The 12,840-nt window shown below is 33.5% G+C and overlaps 1 protein-coding gene across 4 annotated transcripts in view; it reads right to left on the bottom strand.

Annotated features, from left to right (window-relative positions):
* LOC5578330 (FMRFamide-related peptides) overlaps positions 1–12,840 on the bottom strand; it is a 92,503-nt gene that overhangs the window by 20,953 nt on the left and 58,710 nt on the right. Inside the window, exon 1 of one of the 4 annotated variants that reach the window (XM_021843999.1) lies at positions 11,643–11,834. The exons of the other annotated variants lie outside the window; for them this stretch is intronic. The gene's annotated coding sequence lies outside the window, so the exon portion shown is untranslated. Of the gene's footprint in view, positions 1–11,642; positions 11,835–12,840 lie in introns of those variants that run through there. 4 annotated transcript variants of the gene reach the window in all.

The raw sequence follows: 12,840 nt of genomic DNA, 5'->3' as shown, positions 1-12,840 counted from the left end.
GACCTTCTGAATCATCTACTTTGCTGAGTGCTGCAAGAATACTATCGCCGTCAAACGTGACTCGATGGAGCTGTATGTTGTACGATGAAAGGCTGTTTACGTAGTCCTGAGATATTGGAGGTGGATTTTCAACATATACTGAACGAAAGAACTCTGCAAAGAGATTTGCGTTTTCTTCGGGTGAGCCGGCACTACGCGTGCGATAAGAAACGTCGGCAGGGATTGTGGCTGAACTTTTTCGCTTATTTATGTACGTCCAAAAGGATAATGGATCTTGCTTAAAATTAGATTGGAGGCTGTTGACATATTCCCGGAAACGATTATGTTGTAGGCGCAAATAATCATCCTCCGCTGTCTTAAGATAGAATCTTTTTCTGGCTTTTCGTGAACAGTTGCAGAGGTTACGAAGCTGCGGTGTCCAACAAGGTTGCCTGAACGATTTCGTAGACCGCTTAGCTTTGACGGGAACAGTTTCACTGATGATTCGGTTAATAACGTGGTATAGAGTGTCCATCCCGGGACATCCCGGGACAAAAAATCCCGGGATTTGACAAATTTCGGGATTTCCCGTTTCCCGGGATTTTATTTCCAATATCCCGGGAATCCCGGGATTCCCGAAATGTACGTTGAATTTGATGAAAACCGCTAAATTTCAATGGAAAACCATTACATTTTTCCTCACTATTAACCTTATTTGATAAAGTAGAAATACATAATGGAAAAGAGAATAAACGAGTAATTATTCTCATGAAAAGATCCTTTTACCAAGTAAGAAACACATATTTTTATTTGTCTATTTGGGCGATTTTAATGCTTTTCTTTTCTACATCAGCCATTTTTATAAGCCTATGCTGAGATAACAAATTTGAAAGTACACCTAAACTGCCTGTGAAAAGTAGGTATTGAGAAAATTGTTTTCAATCTCGTTTTCCATACAAAAATTCAAAAATTTCCAGGAGATTGGAACATGTTTCGATTCCAATGAAACTTTCATAATTTGCTTTTCACTCCGTTACCTTTTCAAGAAAATTATAAAGATGACCAAATAACGATTCATTTTTGTGTTACACGATGCGAGAATCTGCAGTGGGACTGATATGCGTTTACTTTTCATTATGGGACAATTCGACTTGGTGTTCTTTCCTAATGTTACTGAATAAAAAGTGATTTCTCGTTAGTTCAGCTGAAAGATCTTTAGAAGTTATAATGAAAACTGATATCAACTCAATTTCGACCAAAATGCAGATACCACTGACTTGCGATTCACGGCAGTAAACTTTAGTCAATAATTTTCAGTAATCAACTTTTAGCATGATCTACAATTCCTTCAATGAACTTTGATCGTTTCTTTTGCTCTAAAGTTTTTATGGCTTTTCAAATGTTTGTAGCAAATTGCTTTAATATTATGACTTAAGTTTTTTATCATACTTCCATTTATAAGTGTTATAGAGAATGTGAAAAAATCCATAGCAAACCCGTAATTAGTCAAACTAAGTTTTGATTTTTGTTAGGTTTCCTCATCAGAATATCTTAAATGTGGTTTGCAGTAATACCTTTTTTTTAAAGTTACGTTATCTCTTTATTTTATTGAAAAAACATTGTATTGTTAAATTTGAACTTCCATTTCAACTGAAATGCTAATTTTATAGAAACATTGACAAATCCCGGGATCCCGGGATTTCCCGGGAACAGCACTGATTTTTGTCCCGAATCCCGGGACGAGCAAAATGGCCGGGAAATGGACACTCTAACGTGGTAGAAAGTAGCCACCGAGTTATCAACAGAGTCTTGGTCAAGAAGCTGATTCCAATCCTGAGAAGCTATCAAGTTGTTAATAGCATGGTAGTCACAACGGGAGAAGTCATAGGGGATGGTACACAAATTATGTCACGCTAAATTTCAACTTTTTCGACCCCCTCCCCCCCCCCCCCCTTTGTTACACTTTTTGTATGAGTCCTTCGAAAATTTTGTAAGGCATGTCACGCTTGGCTCGACCCCCTCCCCCCCCCTTGGAGCGTGACGTAATTTGTGCATGACCCCTAGTCAGCACTAAGCTCAGGAGATGATTGCAGTCTTACGTGACGAGAACGGGCGTCCAACGATAAAATGATTGGCTTATGGTGAGCGTCATTTAAGAAGCGATGATGGTGACTCGAAGAGATCAATTATGCATGAATCACTTACGAAAACCAAGTCAAGTAACCTATCGTTCACGTTCAGAACGTCATTGATTTGATACAAACCAGTCGACAACATAGGTTCTACTAAGGCAATCTCCTGTTCGGTTGATACGTTGGTTGGTAAAAACCCTGAAAGATCCTCATCGAAACGCCAGGTCAAATTAGGTAGATTGTAATCACCAAGGCATAAAATAATATTGTGGGCGTTGACTTCCTTCAGTGTTTGATCAACAGATTCGACGTGTTTCGTGTAAATATCAGGATGACTGTTCGGTCGAATATAAACGCAACAAATATACACGGAAAGATGTGGTAAAACAATCTGCACGATAGTTTGTTCCAAATCGACAGGAGATGTCAGATTAGCGGCTTTGCTAATTAATCCCGTTCAATTGAGCTCAGAATGACAAATACACTAGTTGATACCATAGTAAACATAATTGTAAAAGGTTGTATAAGGATTTATGCTCATTTTCATTACCCTTTCAGTTGTTGATAGTTAGGCCCTATATGCATGCGCCTTGTGCACAAGCTCGCCCAGCGGTCATAGGTGGCTATGATACGCTTAGTGGCTACCATAGAGAGTTTGAATTAGATGTGTATTCACAGAGATATGAACTGAACACTTTTGTTTGTTTTTTAGGAGATGAACCCAAACTTATGCACGGGAGTGTATATAGAAGAAATACAAAGCAGTATTGCATGAGGTTAACAAATCTACTTCAGATAAAAACCAGCTTTCTCAATTTTAATCATGATACAATCTACAATATTGTACGTTATGATATCAAGTAGTATTTTTGACATTCTGTTATAGGTCAATGTTCTAAACTTTTAGAAAAAGCAATGAACAATGTTCGTAAAAGCTGTCCATATAGTCCTGGAAGACTCTCAAAAATATTAAACATTTAAGTAAGGTACCGTAATCCGGGGGCAAATTGATCACTGGGGTGAATTTGATCAAGTCGGTACCAAATAGCATTTCCTTTCAAGGATTTTTAATACTTCGTTGGCATCACATACATTCAATGTTCTCTAGTTTATAGATGTTCAATGATGATTTTAAACTATTTTATTTTTATTATGGTCTGTTTTGCATAGAAATATTCACAGTTTTTGATGGTGTAATCAATACTGTTAGAAATGTTGGTACTAAACAATCTGCTGGTGCTAAGCCTGCATGAAAACTTTGAGTGTTAAAAATGTTGTGTAAGCTTCAGTGTGAACTGCTGAACTTATTTTTGAAATCATATAGTATAACCAGAATAGTTTTATGCTCATAAATCCGTTTATTGTTGAATAACGTGCTTATTTCAAGGGAAATTGTATATATTTAGGCATATTATGCAGTTTAACAAAGTTTAATTTTGCAATAATATGATGATATTTACAAGTTGTAAGAATTTTGACATCAGTTTTGGATTCAGGAGACCCAAATTTAGTAGAAAGGAAAATTTTACATTCTAAAATATGCTTTATTATATAGTGATCAATTTCGCCCCAATGTGACATTTTCAATTTTTGATATTACAACTAATTTTATGATAGGTTAAATTTTATTTCATAAAAAATTGATTATATAAACTGATAGAGATCAATGAAGTATTGATTTTACCGAAATAAAGTTGACAATATTTAAATTCCAAAGGATAACATTAAAATAAGTTGTGAAATAATGATAAATTTACCCCCGGATTACGAATATTTGATTGTTACAATGTTCTTCAAAATTAAATCTTTATTCCCGTATTGGTTTCTAGTAAATTCCAAGTGTAGTTAAACAAATAATAATAGATTATAAGAGATACTTTCACAACCAAACATTTAATGAAAAATCAACATGAAAAACAAAATAATTTGAACAACTATTCGTGAACATTCCATTTTTTATAAATAATCCGCGGACTCCTGAAAGCATTTAAAATCAAATTTCAGCTGATACAAATTATTTCGCCAAAGTGACAGAAAACTTCAAGCGCCCACATAGTTGCAAAGAAAAAAAATGGAAAAACTGTAAAAAATTTTTGTTAATTTTCATTTAAACCGATAATTTTAAATAATTTTATTAACAAGAAGGGCTACAGTCTGGATCTTTTTACATTTTTAGCAGACGTGGAACAAAGATTTCTTTGAGTTAGGTGTTCAGAGTTCGCTATAAAATACATGGCAAAGAACACACAGACAATTTAATAAATACAGTTCGCACCCATATCTCCATTATTTCAAATTTGGGGCACATTGACATAGATTTCGCAGAATTATCAGAAATCTCGTGACAGTTTTGGAGGTTTGTTTTTATTGTTGTTGCAAATTAAATTTTACCAGTAACGTAATATCACAAAATCATCTTACGAACCTCATGGCAGATGTTTGTATGATGTTTATTCAAAGTGGAACAAAAAAAAATGCAAATAAATTTCACTCATGTCATAATAATTCTCAAGCATATTCGCAAACTTCAATAGTATTTGATGTGTGGAAATAAAGCTGCACAGCCTTTGAATCTGCAACTCTAAAATGAGCAAGAACGTGGATTTCTGTTAATCGTGATAAATCACATACATTTGCTATGTTTTCACGCCCCTCTGAGATTTCGTTACAGCCTTATTGGGGTCGGCAGACCACCAGTTTGAAAACTCTAAGCGAAATTTTATCAAAAAAGTTATTTAAAGCCATTTCCCATGAGTTATAACAAATCTTAAAGATAACATAGTGTAAGGTGGGGCAAAAGTTCGACCTTAGTGGTATAATCAAAGTTTCTAGGAAAATAATAGTAGATGAAACAAAACAAATACCATACAGCGAACCTTCAACATATTGGCTATAACTTTGCTGAACAAACTTGTGTCAAAATATTTACCCATTTTTTGTTATAACAGTTTCAAAATTGATTGTCTTAAAAGAACTTTTGCCCCACCGGTGGGGCAAAAGTTCGAATCTAGTGTGGGGCAAAAGTTCGTTGGCTAAAACACAAAATATCAATACTTTTATGCCAGGCATACTTTATACCAGCCGTAAACTTATGTTTGCCGAAAAATACACACTAAATTTACATAAAAAAATGCCAAAACACAGGGTTAGTTGTAATATACCCGAAAAATAGCAGTTTTTCGCAAAACTAAGTGAAAATGTAAAATTTTTGTGACATTTATCGCACGATCAGGAAAATTTCGCTAAACTTCAAGTTAATATGTAGATTTCAGGAAATTTGAAAAATTTTCCGTGGGTTTATACATGGGTCGAACTTTTGCCCCGCTATGGGCCAAAAATTGATTCCAACGATTTATGGAAAAACTAATACACGTCAAAACATCCTTATGATAGGCCTAGAAACGCCCTTTCATAAAATATTGAAAAATATTTTATCTTCATTTGGTTCCATGCATCGAAAGTTTGACCAAATATTACAATATTTACGTCGAAAAACAACAAATTGCCACAACTTTTCCAAATATCAATCGATTTTTATGATATTTGGAGTGAAAGTCTCTTACTTGAATAGCATTCGAACCACCATGACATTTTTAAGTTTTGATTTGATTTGAGCTAGAAATCTTAAAAAGAAACTCTTGCCCCACTCGAACTTTTGCCCCACTTTACTCTATGTTATTGCTTTAATCAAATTGATGACAAGATTCTTTAGAGTTAATCCTAATTGAAAAACATTCAATGATGTCAACAGCAGTTTATTTCTTCAAACTGGATAAAGGATAAAGCGATGGAAGGGCTGCATGTTTGGATGCTCATTTACTGATAAGCACTAGAAATTGATAATCAGTGCTAAACATGAAACCAATTACTGGTGTTTATTGGGAAAAATGTCAGTAAAACTATGATAGCGCGTCTGAACTAAGATGCGTCCCTTCTTGCTCTGATGGTAGCATAATCTTATTTATTTCAATTGAAGGAGTTACAATGCAGCATTGTATAATGAGACCATACTATCGTATCATTTACAATCTAGTAACAAAAGCTAGGTGTTTTTCCAATATTGCCAGATTGGGGTTTTGTATCTCATGTACTGATGGTACGAGTTAATTGAAATTTTAATGACGAACTGAAATTTAAGGTAAGATTAAATTTCAACTGCAGCGAGTTCATCACATTGCAATTACCATTTAATTCCTCTGGATTTTGTATCCTTTGACAGTATTTCGAGGTCGCAATACGCGTATCTCTCATAGGATACAAACTCTAGTGGAATTAAATGGTATACAGGTCGGACTCGATTATCCGGAGACTCGATTATCCGGTGACTCGATTATTCGGGATTCGATTATCCGGAATTTTAGACTCGATTATCCGGAATTAGTTTTTTGATATTCATGTTTTTAAGTTTTTATGCATAAATTTGAGATAATTCATTATTCCAATATACAATACTAGGTTTAGCAGTTTTGGACGTAGGTAGGGAAAAGGGGGGTTGAAAAAGGTTTTTTGTGTATGCCGGTCAAAACAAATATTTTTTTCTCAAGACCCCTAATGTTTCTAGAAATAATTTCTGGCTACGCTACTGCATCATATAAATAAAATAAAGATAAAAGATAATATTTAAGCTCTTTTATCGTGAGTTTTAATTTTTATTTTAGTTGATTCGATTATCCGGAGGATTCGATTAACCGGAGTGAAAAATAATTGATCCTCCGGATAATCGAGTTCGATCTGTAATACTAACAAGGGAAGGTCACGATGGTGTTACACGGGGTTTTCAACCGGACTATTTTTGTTAGATTCTACATGTCGAAATATGAAAAACCCCAAAGCCTTTCGGGTGATGGACCAGTGGTGTAGCCAGGAGGGGCTCTGAAAGGGGCAATTTTATACGTATATTATATTATTAAGCTAATTGGAAATTTGACAAAAATATTGTTTTAATATCTTTTGTGATGGTAGAGAATAGAATTGACATTAATGTATGTTTAAAATGTATTTTCCATGCCATAGGCGCAATTGGGATGGGTTTAGTATTGGTATACTATTCTAATAAAACCAAATAAGTTTTGGTGTCCATATTCCATGTTAGTTACTCCAATGGCATGGAAAATACATTTTAAACATACATTAATGTCAATTCTGTAATCTACCATCACAATAGACACTGAAAAAATATTTTTGTCAAATTTCCAATTTGCTTAATAATATAATAAACGTATAAAATTGCCCCTTTCAGAGCCCCTCCTGGCTACACCACTGGTCCATCACCCGAAAGGCTTTGGGGTTTTTCATATTTCGACATGTAGAATCTAACAAAAATAGTCCGGTTGAAAACCCCGTGTAACACCATCGTGACCTTCCCTTGTAAGTCGGTTTTTCATTTACTTATAGGTATGCCACTAAACGGCTCGAGAATCAATTATCATTGTAAAACTATAAACACGGAGAGCCAGTGCAGAAATTTACTACTATTTTTTACAAATACTATTTGCAGCGTTACAGCTGCATTAAAAAAAGGAATCAAGTCTCCTCAGCCTTCACTTCATTTTAAGAAACACAAAGCAAATTTTCTGACGTACCCTAAAACAACTTCATTTCTCGATCTTTAGAATATCCAAATCACTTATTTCTCAAAGAATGCATTTTATACTTTTTATGCCATTTATGTACGCTTAGATCTATTGCAATTTCACTGTCTGTCATAATACATATTTTGAAGTCAGCTAAGTTTCCTTTCGACTCAAGATGCTTTTTTTTCGCAATATTAAATTTATCCGTTTTTTAAGATTGGATAGTAGCACACTGCAAAATATTTTACATTACAGAGCCAAACAATAATCTGTTTGTAAAATGATTTGCTGCAGCAGAATCTCATCAAGGCCATTAAAACGAATATCCGAAGGCCTTTTCAACATGGGACATAGTTGAACTAATAATTAACAGCTAATTAGGTTTCTAGAATTTTTAATGTTCGTTTTGGAAACAAACCCCCTGCAAGAAATACCTAATTCATACGTCGAGCGCTTTTTTGCACACGTGACTGAGTAGCACGACAGGATCCTACAGCAGGATACTATTTTCTCACGTTATTCAATTATCGTCGAATTAGGAACAAAACTTTGGAAGTAGTACAAGTCCATTGATTGCCCGTTTGCTTGTTTACGTTCGTGTACTCTAGATAGTTACAGCTGGCAGTTGCACTAACATTCGGTAGTTGCAATAATTTGTTCCAGAAATCAAATCTACTCATAAATACTGTAGGGTTCGTTATGTAAAGCTAGAAAGTGCATGTTTTCGCGACACATTGTTAAAGCATTCGATCGTTATATTGGCACGGCACATTGGTATTATGAATTATTCTCCATGAGATTTGCACTCAATCTACCTTCTATCTGGTGGTACGATGTAGCAGACAAGCAGTTGAACATCAAGTACTGCTGTAAGAAGGCCCTTATTTGTCCTTATATGATAGTATAAAATACTAACATATAAGGACAAATGTCCAGTACTTCATACAACGTTATTACATAGATTTGAGCATTTACATCAAAGAGAGAGGTTTGCTATCGTAAATACAATTTTTCAATATTTTTAACAAAATTCTCATAAAAGAACACTAACAAGCATCACCTAATAGTTAGACTACTGACTTATTTCTTTTTAATGCCAGGCATGAAATATATATAAAAAATAATAATGAACAATGTATACGAGAAACAAACGTTATTACCTAAATGAGAAATCGATTCAATGCCGATGAAGCTCTGTATGATAATCTAAGTTTTATTCAAACACTGCACAAGTACAACATACAAACATGAACACATTGGCGAAAAGAGAACATTAGTTTGGAGAAGATTTACATAGTATTATGTGAGGACCTATGGTGCAAACATCCGTGAAATTAGGTCTGCTCGGGACATCAAGTAGTAATCCACCAACGGCTGTATGAGTTAATATATTCCAGTTCAGCAGATTTAATCAACCTACATCATTTTAGATGATGATAAAGCGATATGTAAAAATGAATTTCAAAACAACTTGTTACTGGAATATAATTTTTGTAATTTATAACATTTGTCCATGATGATCGAATTCAAAATAACCGAGTACCACATGTGCCGTTAATAATAATGAATCTATGACAAAAGGTTGAAAGGACAGAAGGTCGAAAAACAAAAGGTCGAAAGGACAAAAGGTCGAAGAATAAAGAAGGGACAAAAGGTCGAAAACTTGTTTTCAAAAAAGGACAAATTTCTCACCAAGTAAACCATTTTCGACCTTTTGTCCATAAACCAATAATAATATAGTATGTTGAGATGTGATGCAAGGAAACGAGCTATAATTTATTTTACTTAGACTGATAGCTTTGTCTCATATTGTGAACTAGATTGTGAGCAGCTCATTTTAATGTTTAGAATTATTATTTTCAACAGAGCAGCAGTTTACTACTTTGTATCATATTTCGGACAGATTCATATTATAAAGACTATATTTCGTTTGGTGATTTTGTGGAAATATTTCACCTAAACATATTCACCGTGCCTTTAAAAAATTCTGCGCATCAAAAAATTATACATTTTTTCCAAATCATTTGAAGCGAACTAGAATACCTCTACGAAGCGGATAAATCTAAAATCACTGATGCATAACAAAAAATTACTCAAAAATTATGTTTACAAATATCATGTTAACCCTCTAATACCCAACCCCGCCTTTAGACTTTGGAATTTTATGCATTTTTTCGTAGCTCGGATATCAAAATGATTTTATTTTTGGCTATGACTTTTGAAACTTGTTTGTATTTTTTAAAATTGTTCGAAAAATGGTATTCTTATATGATCTACAAATGCCTGGGATTCATTTAACGTGTAATATGAAAAATTGTACCTTTTATATTTTTCTATCAACCTATCACAGAAGAAGAGCCTGGTGGTGTTAAAATAATTTCAATCCTGTGTTTCCGTTAATTACACGGAAAACAAAAATATTTCCAGAAAAATATTAAAAATTAAATATTTTTTTGAATACCGCTAAAACTTGAATTTTTATAATTGCCAAAAATCAGTAATAAGAAGAGGCTTCAAGAAAAAATGAAAAAATATAGGGATGTTCAAAAATAAAAACTATAAAAATCAAAAACAAAAAAATCGGCAGACAATTAATCGTTCCATAAAAAAATATAAAATTTCCATAAAAAATGCAAAATTTGCCAGTAAAGAAACAAGGGTAAAATCAACAGAAAAGTTAAAAATTTACATAAAAAAAATATAGAAGTGCATAGAAAAAACGAAATTTTCCATAAATAAAAAAAATTTGAGCAATAAATAGATTCAAAAGTGCAATAGAATCGACAATAATCTCACTAAAAAATATCGAAATTTACATTTAAAAACCTCAAAATGTCCCTATTTGCTTCACAAAAAGCAAGAAATAATTATAAATTTTCCACAAAAAAAGCCAAAACTTGCAATAAATAAATAATAATTCGCCCACAATAAATCAAAAATTTCCATCCAAAAAATCATAAAGAGCAATAGCAGTAAATGCAAAGTTGCAATAAACAAACCCAACTGAGCAATTCAAAATGACAATCAATACATGAAAATGTTGTAGAAAATTCCAATATTTAAGTAAAACTTTCCATAAAAATTACGTAATTTTTCAATAATGAGTAATAATGTGTGAATGGATTTCATAAATTTTCATTCAAACTGAAGCATTGTTTTCACAATTGGAGCTAATTAGTCGTCGTATGTAGATGTAGTAGTTGCATTTTAGAGTTCGATAATTAATTACGTAAGAATTTAGGGGAGGGGAGAGCGGGGAGATTGGCCGGGTTTGAAAAAATATGTCTTGCCATATAGAAGAAAATAATGTTTCATACAAAAAATAATACATGGAGGGGAGGCGAGGTTTCGAAAAATCACAAAATAAAATGTTTTTTAATACACCCCATCGTTAGGCGCTACAATTTCAATTATTTCGGCAAAGTTGAAATGAAACATGGAACATGGGATATCTAATCTTCCAATATTAGGAACACTTATGTCACTGCTTGAGTTATGTCCAACTACATTGATGGTAGAAGCTTATGCTCTCATGCCCCACCAGCCAGGGAACTGGTGTTTACAAACTAAGCATCATTTGTGGCAACACTTTATGCGGCATGATGGAACTTTGTCGAGCGCGCTAAGTGTTGTTACACCACTGACGTAGTTGCATGAAGTGGGTGATGAGGTACAAAAGTAGCGTTACAGCATGCTTAACCATATTTGTAGTACTGAGACAACCCATTAGATCTAAATATGAACCTATTAGAAGATACTTTAAAAAGCGTTATATACGTATGCAAATAAAAAAAATAATTAGGAAAAAACTCATCAATCGAAGTATACACATTTCTGCAACTGCTGTGGGCAGTTACACCAAAGATGAAAGTGAATTTCCGTATTATGAGTTCGTTTTATGTTTAAAATCACTCACCACTAGCTCAGTAGAGAAACCTATCGAAGAACAGAGACTTACCTTGTTGTGCTAAACTCGTCTAACGCACCTTGGCCAACTCTGGTTCCTGAATCGGGAATCGTTAATAAACGCATCTTCCAGCGTGTCGCACATCTCTTCGAGCCCCTCGCATATTTTCCGCATCAGCATTATCATCAGGAGAAGCCAAATCATCTCCTCGACTACATCTACATACGACGACTAATTAGCTCCAATTGTGAAAACAATGCTTCAGTTTGACTGAAAATTTATGAAATTCATTACACACATTATTACTCATTATTGGAAAATTACGTAATTTTTATGGAAAGTTTTACTTAAATATTGGAATTTTCTACAACATTTTCATGTATTGATTGTCATTTTGAATTGCTCAGTTGGGTTTGTTTATTGCAACTTTGCATTTACTGCTATTGCTCTTTATGATTTTTTGGATGGAAATTTTTGATTTATTGTGGGCGAATTATTATTTATTTATTGCAAGTTTTGGCTTTTTTTGTGGAAAATTTATAATTATTTCTTGCTTTTTGTGAAGAAAATAGGGACATTTTGAGGTTTTTAAATGTAAAATTCGTTATTTTTTAGTGAGATTATTGTCGATTCTATTGCACTTTTGAATCTATTTATTGCTCAAATTTTTTTTATTTATGGAAAATTTTGTTTTTTTTTTCTATGCACTTCTTTATTTTTTTATGTAAATTTTTAACTTTTCTGTTGATTTTACCCTTGTTTCTTTACTGGCAAATTTTGCATTTTTTATGGAAATTTTATATTTTTCTATGGGACGTTAATATTTTAGCCCAAAAAAATCATAGATTTGCGAATAAAAACAAACCATTGCCCAAAACGTGTTTAGAACGATTTTCTATAACTAAAAATGATATTTAGATCGAAAATAAAAATTTAAGTATTAGAGGGTTAAGGTCGCCTCGTACCGTTCTATGTCACCATTCACCGTGCACGCTGGTGCACCATTTACCGTGCATATAGGTTTCATCATGATTTTATTTTGTATCCTGAAGAAACGTTGTTGGTGAAGCAAATATGTTGCTAATAGTATGCGCACTCATTTTTAAGTGTTTTCAAATGACATCTACCCTAACGCGGCGCGTCAAGCGGAGCGTGATACGTTCATTGTGCGATTTTCATATAATCCCCGAGTTACGCTATATGTGACATTGTGACGTCTTGTTGAAGTAAACACAATCAATAATGAAAT

Source organism: Aedes aegypti, chromosome 2, assembly GCF_002204515.2.
Source record: "Aedes aegypti strain LVP_AGWG chromosome 2, AaegL5.0 Primary Assembly, whole genome shotgun sequence".
In the NCBI taxonomy this organism is placed as follows: Eukaryota; Metazoa; Arthropoda; class Insecta; order Diptera; family Culicidae; genus Aedes; species Aedes aegypti.
The sequence above is the reverse complement of the archived record's forward strand: the minus strand, read 5'-3'. Positions and strand labels throughout refer to the sequence as shown.